The following is a 10,987-nucleotide window of genomic DNA, read 5'->3' as shown; positions in this document are numbered from 1 at the left end:
ATTCAGAGTGTCAATCTCAAGAACTCCTTTCTTCTGACTAGTCCCATTGTTTACAGGATTCCTTTCAGAAGTGTACATGAATTGGTTATTTGCAACCATTTCAATAAGTTCCTGAGCCTCTGTAGGCGTCTTCTTCAGATGAAGAGATCCTCCAGCAGAGCTATCCAAAGACATCTTGGATAGTTCAGAGAGACCATCATAGAAAATACCTATGATGCTCCATTCAGAAAGCATGTCTGAGGGACATCTTCTGATTAATTGTTTGTATCTTTCCCAAGCTTCATAGAGGGATTCTCCATCCTTCTGTCTGAAGGTTTGGACTTCCACTCTAAGCTTACTCCATCTTTGAGGTGGAAAGAACTTTGCCAAGAAGGCATTGACTAGCTTTTCCCAAGAGTCCAGGCTTTCTTTAGGTTGAGAATCCAACCATATTCTAGCTCTGTCTCTTACAGCAAAAGGGAATAGCATCAGTCTATAGACCTTAGGGTCAACCCCATTAGTCTTGACTGTGTCACAGATTTGCAAGAACTCAGCTAAAAACTGATGAGGATCTTCCATTGGAAGTCCATGGAACTTGCAATTCTGTTGCATTAGAGAAACTAATTGAGGCTTAAGCTCAAAGTTGTTTGCTCCAATGGCAGGGATAGAGATGCTTCTCCCATAGAAATCAGGAGTAGGTGCAGTGAAGTCACCCAGCACCTTCCTTGCATTGTTGGCATTGTTGTTGTTTTCGGCTGCCATGTGTTCTTCTTCTTTGAAGAATTCGGTCAGGTCCTCTAAAGAGAGTTGTGCCTTGGCTTCTCTTAGCTTTCGCTTCAAGGTTCTCTCAGGCTCAGGGTCAGCTTCAACAAGAATGCCTTTGTCTCTGCTCCTGCTCATATGAAAGAGAAGAGAACAAGAAAATGTGGAATCCTCTATGTCACAGTATAGAGATTCCTTGAAGTGTCAGAGGAAAAGAAAAATAGAAGAAAGAAGGTAGAAGAATTCGAACTTGATTAGATAGAGTTCGAATTGTGCATTAAGAAGGAGTGGTACTCCATCAATAGCAGGATGTGGGAAGGAGGGAAGAGGATTTTCGAAAATTAATTAAAAAGATGTTAAAAACATTTTAAAAATTGATTGATAATTTTCGAAAATTGAAAGTGGAAAAGGAATCAAGTGATTTTTGAAAAAGATTTTGAGATTAGAAGTGTAAAAGGATTTGATTGAAAACTATTTTTAAAAAGGTGTGGTTAAGAAGATATGATTGGTTTAAAAAAATGTGATTGAGAAAATATGATTTGAAAACAATTTTAAAAGATATGATTTGAAAACAATTTGAAAAGATATGATTTTAAAATTTAATGACTTGCCTAACAAGAAAAGATATGATTCAAACATAAAACCTTCCTCAACAGAAAAGGCAAAAAATGTTCAATCAAATCATTAATTGTTAGTAAGTATCTTTGAAAAAGGAAAGAAATTGATTTTGAAAACATTTGATTGAAAAGATATGATTTGAAAAAGATTTGATTTTGAAAAACTTTGAAAACTTGAAAAAAAATTGATTTTGAAAACAAAATCTTCCCCCTTTGCCATCCTGGCGTTAAACGCCCAGAATGGTGCACATTCTGGCGTTTAACGCCCAAACCTATACCTTTTTGGGCGTTAAACGCCCAACCAGGCACCCTGGCTGGCGTTTAAACGCCAGTCTGTCTTCTTCACTGGGCATTTTTGAATGCCCAGCTTTTTCTGTGTGATTCCTCTGCAGTATGTTCTGAATCTTCAATTCTCTGTATTATTGACTTGAAAAGACACAAATTAAAAATATTTTTGGATTTTTAATAATAAGGAAAAATTAAAATGCAACAAGAATCAAATAACAATGCATGCAAGACACCAAACTTAGCAGTCTGAACACTACTGACACTAATGCATATGAGACACACAAAACACTCAAGTCAAGAGAATTTAAAGGTTAGAGCTAGAAAATCATCAAGAACAACTTGAAGATTACTGAAGACACATGCATGAATGCAAAAACATGCAATTGATACCAAACTTAACATGAGACTCTAGACTCAAACAAGAAATATTTTTTTGGTTTTTATGATTTTGTAATTTTTTTGTGCTTTTTTTTCAAAAATTATGTAGAAAAAGAAAATAAAGGTATCAAAATTCTTAATGAGAATTCCAGGAATCATGCAATGTTAGTCTAAAGCTTTAGTCTAAAGAAATTAGACATGGCCGGCCAAGCTTCAGCAGGACATTGCATTCAAGAGCTAAATTGATGAGAATCAATCAGCTTTGGTGATGATAAGAATATCACCTTGAAACACTAGAATTCATTCTTAAGAACTCTGAAGAAAAATACCTAATCTAAGCAACAAGATGAACCGTCAGTTGTCCATACTCGAACAATCCCAGGCATTGTTACCAAAAGCTTGCTGAAAACTTGAACAATCCCCGGCAACGGCGCCAAAAACTTGGTGCGCGAAATTGTGATCACTACAACTTCACACAACTAACCAGCAAGTGCACTGGGTCGTCCAAGTAATACCTTACGTGAGTAAGGGTCGATCCCACGGAGATTGTTGGTATGAAGCAAGCTATGGTCACCTTGTAAATCTCAGTCAGGCAGACTCAATTGGGTATAGTGATAAACGAATAAAGCATAAAGATAAAGATAGAGATACTTATGTAATTCATTGGTAGGAACTTCAGATAAGCGCATGAAGATGCCTTCCCTTCCGTCTCTCTGCTTTCCTACTGCCTTCATCCAATCCTTCTTACTCCTTTCCATGGCAAGCTCATGTAGGGTTTCACTGTTGTCAGCAGCTACCTCCCATCCTCTCAGTGAAAATACGTCCTGATGCTCTGTCACAGCATAGGCTAATCATCTGTCGGTTCTCGGTCAGGCCGGAATAATATCCATCGATACTTTTGCGTCTGTCACTAACGCCCTAGCCTGCTAGGAGTTTGAAGCACGTCACAGTCATTCAATCATTGAATCCTACTCAGAATACCACAGACAAGGTTAGACCTTCCGGATTCTCTTGAATGCCGCCATCAGTTCTTGCCTATACCACGAAGATTCTGATCTCACGGAATGGTTGGCTCGTTTGTCAGGCGAGCACTCGGTTGTCAGGCGATCAACCATGCATCGTGCAATCAGGAATCCAAGAGATATTCACTAAGCCTCAGATGCTTGTAGAACAAGAATGGTTGTCAGTCACCTTGTTCATGAGTGAGAATAGTGATGGGCGTCAATCATCACCTTCATCATGTTGAAGAACAAGTGATATCTTGGACAAAGAACAAGCGGAATTGAATGGAAGAACAATAGTAATTGCATTAATACTCGAGGTACAGCAGAGCTCCACACCTTAATCTATGGTGTGTAGAAACTCCACCGTTGAAAATACATAAGAACAAGGTCTAGGCATGGCCGTGAGGCCAGCCTCCCAATGATCTAAGTACTAGATCTCCAAAGATGAAAAATACAATAGTAAAAGGTCCTATTTATAGGAAACTAGTAGCCTAGGGTGTACAGAGATGAGTAAATGACATAAAAATCCACTTCCGGGCCCACTTGGTGTGTGCTTGGGCTGAGCAATGAAGCATTTTCGTGTAGAGACTCTTCTTGGAGTTAAACGCCAGCTTTTATGCCAGTTTGGGCGTTTAACTCCCATTTAGGTGCCAGTTCCGGCGTTTAACGCTGGAATTTCTTGAGGTGACTTTGAACGCCGGTTTGGGCCATCAAATCTTGGGCAAAGTATGGACTATCATATATTTCTGGAAAGCCCAGGATGTCTACTTTCCAACGCCGTTGAGAGCGCGCCAATTGGGCTTCTGTAGCTCCAGAAAATCCACTTCGAGTGCAGGGAGGTCAGAATCCAACAGCATCTGCAGTCCTTTTGAGTCTCTGGATCAGATTTTTGCTCAGATCCCTCAATTTCAGCCAGAAAATACCTGAAATCACAGAAAAACACACAAACTCATAGTAAAGTCCAGAAAAGTGAATTTTAACTAAAAACTAATAAAAATATAATAAAAACTCAACTAAAACTACTAAAAACAATGCCAAAAAGCGTACAAATTATCCGCTCATCAGCACACAAGATGTATGTGCATAAATGGTGACTATTGATATGATTTCTTTAACAAAATGAAAATCAACAAATTCAAATAAATATGAAACTAATTAGAAGGATACTTATAGATGAAAATGCTTAAATTCATAGAACTACATTACAACAAAGAAGGATATAGCAAGAGCGGCAAATAATGCAACTGACCGCAGCCTGAATCTTGTATCTGGGACAAATTATTTGCTCAAGGAATTTCACAGAACCATCAGTGGCAGTACAACTGGAAGCAAGATAGGCTTCTCCATGATCCAAAATAGCATCCAACTCTTTTCCCATCTAAGTAAAAAATATCAGGAAAAAAGAAAATTAACTTTCTTCAAAAGTAATTTGAAATGTCTGAATGTAAAAGATACTTAAAAATAGTTATCTAACATTAGAAAGTGGGAGTAAACCAATAACACCCGATGCAGTCGTTCCTTTCATCGATTAACAAAAAAAAAAGGCAGGAAAATTTTTAATGAAAACAAAGATACCAACAACACTTATTTAAAGTTTTCCTGATCCAGACCTTTGAATTCAAAATATATAAACAACTCACTATAAATTATGCATGACTAACACCAGCGTAAATTAAAAAGAATAAACTATGACCATGGCAACACCCATAAATTTCCACACTAGTAGTGCATAGAAAATTTTGATTAAAGATAAAATCTGACAAAATCTAAGTTTTATATATAAAGAATAGCTTTCCAATCTCATAAGTCATAACATATCCAGGTAAAGTCCTATATACATATACACTAGATAAATACCAGACGACTAATCCAATCCCATGAAACTTTCTTGTTAGAAAATGTCATTGCGATGCAAGCATTACACACCAACCAAATAATCCAAATAATAAGTTATGCTTCACCGTATGTACCTTAATTAGAAGCTAATATTTAGCAACACATCCTAGTTATCCAAATTTGATGTGAGTTGGGAGATATTAATTTCAATAAGAAAGAAAAAGAAGTCAAATATAACATACTAAGGTAAGTTAGGTTATAAAATTATTCACCTTTATGCCAATTCAAAAGAGGGTGCATCCAATAACTAAAAACAACAACAATATCTTGCAACTTGGCCATTTGTGTGCCATGGCCTCCAATCATCTATGATGTAGTAGTTTAAAGATCTTATCCATGCTTCAGTTGCCAAGTAAGGAATCAACAGGTCATTATCGCCGTTGTATATCAGTGAACAGTAACCTTTTTTACGGAGCTTCACATGATATGGAAAGTTGCTAGGAATATCCTCCTTGTGAGGTATATTTAAGGTACAGTGTTGTAATTTTGCATTCGTTCTCTGCAAGAGTTGGAAACATGATAACATCACTTTCATGTCACTGCTAATTTTGCCATGCATTCCATCCATGCAATAAAACTACTTCTAAGATTGTGTTAGCTTTACCTCATGTATATTCAGGGCACTGTGAATTTTGCCATCATTAGCCTAATAACTACTGAGAAAGTACAGAAGCCAAAAAAGGAACATGATTAAATACATATGGGCAAGAAGAATATAGATAAATCCAAAATAGGGAAAAACTAAAAAGTGGAAGAAACAAAAACAGAAGCAAGTTTGAAAAAAAATAAAAGCAATAAGAAAAGAGATTCAAATTGAGCTAAAGCAAGACTGGAGAATTAAATCCAAAAGAAACGGTTCATATGAAGAATTGAGTAAATGCAGAATAAGGAGAAGAAAGAGGAATTGAGCTGAGATACCAAGCAAGAGCTGTAATGAAAAATGAATCCAAAGCGGTTGAAACGCGGCGTAAAAGGTGAAAGCTTGACTCTTGAGAGTGAATATAATTTAACATTTGATGGGAAAAAATTTTTATTTGATGAACCAGGATAGGAACTATTGCAAGAAGCTATCTAAAACACAAAAGCAACTATGACTATAATGAGTTAGAAACATCATACATCTCAATGGTTAGAAATCTCTTTTGAAGCTCAATGTAAGCAACACATGATGTTCCAAAAAAAGTAAGTATACCTCCATGTTTAAAATATATTATAGGACTTGGATCAGGGATTGTAGGCTCTTTTTGCTAAATATAATCCACATGTTTAAAATTTAACCCCCCACCAAAAAAAAACAAAAACAAAAAAATCATTTATAATCATAATAACAGAGAATAACAAGAGAAAGAATATCGTAGAGTGACTAAACAAAACGAAAAATTTTGGTATAGTAATCAAAAGAGGTTGTCTAAGTAAGCAAATAGATTGATAAGACAAAAGCAAAAAAGAAAAGTAGACAAATATATTTTCTCCTAAAGTAAATTTCTACTAATTAGTCACTGCCTACTCTTCCATGAGAAATAAGCACTAGAGAAACACATATCCGAGGGGGCCAAAAAATTAAGATTCAAAAAGTTAGAACATTTTCCTTAGGACATTAATTAATTGTAAGGATACCCACCTAAAAAAATGGGGGGTCTATCTGAGTTTATAGAAAAAGCAATAATGTTACTTTTTCCAAATGTTTGTGTACAAGAAATATCCACAAAACTGCAATTCTTGTGCTGATAGAGTTTTCGTGCGCGAAATTAAAACTCGCACAACTTCACTAGCAAGTGCATCGAGTCGTCCAAATAATACCTCAAGTGAGTGAGGGTCGATCCCACGAGGATTTTTGGATTGAACAAGCAACGGTTATCCTGCAGGTCTTAGTCAGACAAATAGAGAAAAGGTTTTTGATGTTGAATTCGCATAAAACAATAATAAAGAAAGCTGTAAAGAATTAGTGTAGAAACAATAATGAGAGAACAGTTAAGGTCTCGGGGATATTCACTTTTTCGGATTAATATTTCTTACCAACTATTTTAACAATGAATGATTCATTCTATGGCAAACTATAAGTGATTAAAACCTATTTCCCTAGCAAATTAATCTCCTCCAATCCTACTCAAAACGCCACAAATAAGGTTAGATCTTTTGGATCAGAGGGCGAAGTTTAGAAAACTAGTTTAGCATCACAGAAACCTCAATTACTCAAAACTAACAGGATTATATGTCACATAACCCAATTAGCCCAGATAATTACGATTTAGGAGGAGTGTTTTCAAGCTGTAGCTCAAGTGACCTTGTTCTGAGTATCATAGGAACTCATGAAGAAAAAAGAACATACCTAGTCTCATTTGGATGAAGAACGAAAACACACCTTAGAACTGAATTAAACATATATTAAAATAGAATAGTAATGATATTAATTCATAGAGATAAGCAAAGCTCCTAATCTTAACCAGGAGGTTTAGTTGCTCATGATTTACAAAAGTAAACTAAGATCTGAAAAATAATATTTGGTCCTCTCTAAATCTTAGTGATCTCCTCTTTAAATAGGAGCTGTTAACCCTAAAAGATGTTAATTTAAATTTGAAAAGTACAAAGGTAAGACTAAATAAGCTAAGGAGTGCTAAAATCCACTTTGGGACCCACTTTGGTGTTTGCTTCGGTCAAGGCTTGGCGTCCAACTTGGGAAGTGGGCGTTGAACACCCATTAGAGGGTGAATTCACTGCCTTCTGCTCCCTATCTGGCGTTGAACGCCAGTCTTGGGCATTCAACGCTGAAGACTGGTCCTTCTTGGGTGTTAAACGCCAGATGTGGATGTTTAATGCCAGTTTTGGCAATGATTCTGGAAAAGAAGTATAAATTAGCATATATTTTTGGAAAGATCTAGAAGTTATCTTTCCAACTCCGTTGAGACCGTATCAATTGGACCTCCATAGCTCAAGATATGCTCGTTGAAATGTATGGAGGTCAGGATTTGACAACATCTGCTATCCTTTCTTCGTCTCTGAATAATACTTTGTCAAATTCGCTCAAAAATCCCCTAAAATCATAAAAAACTATAAAAACTCAAAGTAGCATCCAAAAGGTGAATTTTTCACTAAAATATACTAAAACTTGATAAAATATAACTAAAAACAACTAAAAAATGACATGAAAAGGGTATAAAATGTTCACGCATCAAGTTTTCTGCCAGCAACAAACCAATTAGTAACTAAAATATACACTACCCATGAACAAGGAAGTGTAATGTAATGTCTTCTATCTAAACAAATTTAAGATTATAAGAGGCATTCAAGTACTAATTGCAGCAAAAATAAAGAAGTTAAACTGTCAAACTCAACATAAAGCTTTGGTATAACAGCAACACAAGCACATAATCCATGATAGCATAGATCAAAATTGAAATAAAGCATCTACTCTTATAAGATTATTTAGTTATGACAAATGAACCAAGCATTGAAAACACAAAACAGTATTTGATTAAGGGAATTAGGGAAATATGAAATTTTTTGTTCAGGGTGGCCACCTTGAAAAATTAATGGAAATAACTAATTATTATTACAATTTATTTGTTTATTAACATAAATCATGACATGGAGTTGTGGGGACAAACCTTATGGAAGTTGAATATTAAGTCCAGTTCACAAACCTGCAAATGATGATGCAAGCAATACTGAATTAGAAAGATATGAGAAAATGCTATATCTTTTGAAACAGAATGGGAATACTTCCACTAGTAAATTAGATAGCAGTATTCAAAAGTTAAAGCTTTGATGAGAACTCACACTACCAAAATATCGATCAAGAATCTCCATATAATGATGAATTATTTCAAGAATTTCTAATTCGTTGCCATCTTCATCAAATATATGCAAAAATACAGACCAGAACAATAGTCTACAAAGGAGGAAGCAAGTGATTACTCTCTTTTATGTTAAAATGATAGAAAAAACAAAACAAGGAACAAAGAAAAAATCTTACCGTAGCTGAGGATATTGAGTTGAATTTAAAAACTAAAATTGATGAATCCAAACTAGTATTAACTGAATTAAATTTTTATTCTAGACAACTATAACATTCATCAAGCTCATATTAACAATGTTCAGCAATACAAATTAACAATCTAAACATTTCTCAGCTATTCAGAATCAAAACCTAATCTAATCCTATTTTAACAACCTAAAAATCTACTAATCAGAAAATAAATATAACTAAACTAGTTACTAAAATCAAAGTAACTAAAAAAAATTAATTAAACTCAACAGATATTAAAAGAATTTTGAAACCAAAACCTAGAATTAGAGATAATCAAAACAGGACAGAGGGAAAGAAGGATGCACAGGTCTCTACGGTTCGAACAGGGGGAAAGAGAGGTGGACCTGTGGCTGACGGTGGAACCAATTTTGGTCGCCACGGAGCTAGGGCTTGCGCGAAGGTAGCTGATGAGCGGATAATTTGTACGCTTTTTGGCATTGTTTTTAGTATGTTTTTAGTATGATCTAGTTAGTTTTTAGTATATTTTTATTAGTTTTTAGTTAAAATTCACTTTTCTGGACTTTACTATGAGTTTGTGTATTTTTCTGTGATTTCAGGTATTTTCTGGCTGAAATTGAGGGACCTGAGCAAAAATCTGATTCAGAGACTGAAAAGGACTGCAGATGCTGTTGGATTCTGACCTCCCTGCACTCGAAGTGGATTTTCTGGAGCTACAGAAGTCCAATTGGCGCGCTCTCAACGGCGTTGGAAAGTAGACATCCTGGGCTTTCCAGCAATATATGATAGTCCATACTTTGCCCAAGATTTGATGGCCCAAACCGGCGTTCAAAGTCACCTTCAGATTTCCCAGCGTTAAACGTCGGAACTGGCACCAAAATGGGAGTTAAACGCCCAAACTGGCACAAAAGCTGGCGTTTAACTCCAAGAAGAGTCTCTACACGAAAAATGCTTCATTGCTCAGCCCAAGCACACACCAAGTGGGCCCGGAAGTGGATTTTTATGTCATTTACTCATCTTTGTAATCCTTAGGCTACTAGTTCCCTATAAGTAGGACCTTTTACTATTGTATTTGACATCTTCGGATCTTTGGACATCTAGTTCTTAGATCATTTGGGGGCTGGCCTCACGGCCATGCCTAGACCTTGTTCTTATGTATTTTCAACGGTGGAGTTTCTACACACCATAGATTAAGGTGTGGAGCTCTGCTGTACCTCGAGTATTAATGCAATTACTATTGTTCTTCTATTCAATTTCGCTTGTTCTTTGTCCAAGATATCACTTGTTCTTCAACTTAATGAATGTGATGATCCGTGACACTCATCATCATTCTCACCTATGAACGTGTGACTGACAACCACCTCCGTTCTACCTTAGATTGGGTGAATATCTCTTGGATTCCTGATACACGATGCATGGTTGATCGCCTGACAACCGAGTGCTCGCCTGACAAACGAGCCAGCCATTCCGTGAGATCAGAGTCTTCGTGGTATAGGCAAGAACTGATGGCGGCATTCAAGAGAATCCGGAAGGTCTAACCTTGTCTGTGGTATTCTGAGTAGGATTCAATGATTGAATGACTGTGACGTGCTTCAAACTCCTGAAGGCGGGGCGTTAGTGACAGACGCAAAAGAATCACTGGATTCTATTCCGGCCTGATCGAGAACCGACAGATGGATAGCCGTGCCGTGACAGGGTGCGTTGAACATTTCCACTGAGAGGATGGGAGGTAGCCACTGACAACGGTGAAACCCTTGCATAAGCTTGCCATGGAAAGGAGTAAGAAGGATTGGATGAAGACAGTAGGAAAGCAGAGAGACGGAAGGGAAAAGCATCTTCATACGCTTATCTGAAGCTCTCACCAATGATATACATAAGTATCTCTATCTTTATCTTTATGTTTTATTCATATATCATCTATACCCATTTGAGTCTGCCTGACTAAGATTTACAAGGTGACCATAGCTTGCTTCATACCAACAATCTCCGTGGGGTCGACCCTTACTCGCGTAAGGTTTATTACTTGGACGACCCAGTGCACTTGCTGGTTAGTTGTGCAAAGTTGTGTTTATGCCATG

The 10,987-nt window shown here is 36.5% G+C and overlaps 1 non-coding gene across 1 annotated transcript; it reads left to right on the top strand.

Moving 5' to 3' along the window:
• Positions 1-228: 228 nt before the first annotated feature.
• On the top strand, positions 229-336 carry LOC130951922 (small nucleolar RNA R71). The gene has a single exon (XR_009074153.1). It is a non-coding gene; the product is annotated as a small nucleolar RNA R71 (small nucleolar RNA).
• The last annotated feature ends 10,651 nt before the right edge of the window (positions 337-10,987 follow it).

The sequence above is a fragment of the Arachis stenosperma genome, chromosome 1, assembly GCF_014773155.1.
Source record: "Arachis stenosperma cultivar V10309 chromosome 1, arast.V10309.gnm1.PFL2, whole genome shotgun sequence".
In the NCBI taxonomy this organism is placed as follows: Eukaryota; Viridiplantae; Streptophyta; class Magnoliopsida; order Fabales; family Fabaceae; genus Arachis; species Arachis stenosperma.
Note: the sequence above shows the minus strand (reverse complement) of the source record. Positions and strands in the feature narration are given on the sequence as shown.